The sequence below is a fragment of the Microtus ochrogaster genome, chromosome 2, assembly GCF_000317375.1.
Source record: "Microtus ochrogaster isolate Prairie Vole_2 chromosome 2, MicOch1.0, whole genome shotgun sequence".
Classification (NCBI taxonomy): Eukaryota; Metazoa; Chordata; class Mammalia; order Rodentia; family Cricetidae; genus Microtus; species Microtus ochrogaster.
The window spans coordinates 69,600,519-69,603,303 of record NC_022010.1 but is presented as its reverse complement, the minus strand read 5'-3'; positions in this window follow the sequence as shown (position 1 = coordinate 69,603,303).

The window sequence follows — 2,785 nt, the reverse complement described above, 5'->3', positions numbered from 1 at the left end:
TTTAAAAAAGATCAGGAAACTGTATCTGTTTGGTTTATTTCCTGATCATCTGTCCACCCCACTGGAATCTGTGTCTGCTTCGGTGTTGGTACCATGCTGTTTCGGTCATGATGACTCTAGCAGAATTTGAGACGAGGCGCTGCTCCAGCATTACTCTCTGCACTTGGGACTGGCTGGCTGTCCAGTGTCTATTGTGCTTCTCGGTGAGCTTCCGGATGGATTTTCTAATTCTCTGAACGATACCTTAGAATTTTGAAGGTTTGCATTGAACCTGTGGGTCACTCTCAGTGATAAGACCATTTTCATAATATTAATTCTGCCAGTCCAGGAGCACAGGATGTGTTCTCATGTCCTCTTGAATTTATTTCTCCAGTATTTGAAAGTTCTTTGTAGAAGTCTTTGACGTCCTTGGTTAGGTTATTCATAGTTATTGAGTGGATGACTTCTCTGCTTCCTGTCTCAGCATGCCCATGTGCTGGCTTTGGCTCCTACTTCCTTGCAGTGTTGACCTGATTTTGGAGTGTTCCAGCAGAATCTGGGGCATTTAAAACATGATAAAATGCCCATTGCAAACAGGGATGGACGGACCTCTTCCTTTTCTCTTTCTTCCTTCTGTCCTGCTGCTGTGGCCAAGCTTGACCTCTGTACTGAAAGTTTCTCAGTCCTGGATTTGAAGAAAACAGTTTAATGTTCCAGCATCTAGTGTAAGGTGACTTCTGCAGTGGTCGCCTTTGTCTTTTAACCCAGGAATACATTAACAAACATCCTAGTCTTGAACTGTCCTTGAAACCCTAACAAACCCTTTGTTCATGTATGGTGACATTTAATGCACTGAACAACCAACGTGACATTTTGTTCAGCCCCTTTGTGCATCTTGTATAAACCATTGTATTGGGTGGTTTTGTGTGTCAATGTGACAAAAGCTAAAGGTATCAGAGGAAGGAGCCTCAGAGGCAATGCCTCCTTGAGATCCAGCTGTAAGGCATTTCTCCTTTAGTGGTCAACGGAAAGGGGCAAGGCCATGGTGGGTGGTGCCATCCCTGGGCTGATGTCCTGGGCTGTATAAGAAGGTGGATTGAAGAAGCCATAGGGAGCAAGCCAGTAAACAGCTCCCCTCCAGGGCCTCTGCATCAGTTCCTGCTTCCTGGGATCCTACCCTGTCTGAGTTCCTGTCCTGACTTCCTCAGTGATGAACAGCAATGCTGAAGTCTAAGTTCCTCCCCAGCTTGCTTTGGTCATGGCTTTTCCTCGCAGCAACAGAAACCCTTAGACAACCACCCTTAACTTGGGGCTCTCCTAGCCACAGATAACCTGTTCCTAACAAGCCTGTCTTGACATTGGGTCCTGCTTGGCTCACCAAGTCAATCAGAGGTCCCATCATGTTGTAGGACTTGTTACGGTTTGAACAGCAAGGAACTATTTGGTCTTTCAAGGTTGGACAGACCCTAAATTCCCTGAGCTTCTTCCTGCTGCTTCCTTTGACTCTTCAACGGGCTTTACTCAGGCTGTCTGCCTTTCCTAGAATCCTCCGCATTCACTGAAGCTCATAAACTTATTAATGGAGAAGGTACGTTGTAATTTTAAACATGGTTTGTACTTGTGAATACATGTACATGTGTGGTCGCACCTGGGCCATGGTGTAGGTGCGCAGGTCAGAGGACATTCTGCACCATTGGTTGTCTCCTACCACGTGGGTCCTGGGTAGGCAGCATCAGTTATCAGCCTGCCAGCAGGTTCCTCTTGCTGAGCCATCTTATCTGCTGCCCCGGGAACATCTTTATTAGGATCGACTTCTCAGGTTGTCCCTGAGAACTATGTGTTTGCCCTCTTACTATGTGTTTCCTTAAAGATTTGCACACAGGGTTTCCCTGTAGAGTCCTGGCTGTCCAGGAACTAGCTCTGGTGACCTTGACCTTAGAGCCAGTGCCTGCAGGGCCTAAAGGTGTGGCCACCATGCTCGGCAGAGGCAGGCTTTTTAAAGAACAGCAAAATAACTTAGTGTTTTAGGTTCCCTTCCCTTCATCTCGATCCCCTTCCCCTTTCCCACTCCTGGTCTACTTGGAGAATCTAGCAACCTTGAGCCCTGAGCACCCTCACCTCCAGCCAGTATGCTGCTGTCTGAGTCAGCCAGATGTGTCAGGTTTGGTTACTAACGTAATGGAGACCTCAGATCCCAAAGTGGAAGGAAGTGGCTGGCATGAGGCCTACAGCTGAACTGCTCATGACCGAATGCAATCCCAAGAAGGAGCAGGGCAGCTGGTAACAGGTCAGGAATAATTACTGCGGATCATGCTCAGCCTATTTCTAAAAGCTTACTAAATACGTAACAATATGCACTCCACAACGCTTTAAAAATCGCTTAGCATCTTTATTCGTTAAGAAATTATGTCATTGAAGATGACTCCTTGCAAACTAATCAGAAGGCACGGCCTCCATTTCTGGTTGCTTGATTGTTTATATATGTCCAGGATAGGTAACTATTATGATGTAAGCATAAAAAAATGATAAATCAAAAATACATTGTCTGGGAACCCACTGTCAGGTGACTGGTCTAAGTGTCCTCAGTTCCCCATCAGTTGTCACAGTACAGTGGCCTGCAGGAGGCTGTCACTCAGGCCTGCTTTCCTAGGCCTGCCACCACCCCCACCCCCACCCCCACCCCCGGAACTGTGAAGAGGCCAACAGAGCAGCAGGCCTGGAAAGAAGAGAAGTATGACAACACACGCTCCATACAGTAGCAGTCAGTGTGAGGCTGCGGGGAAAGAGATGACAACACACGCTCCAT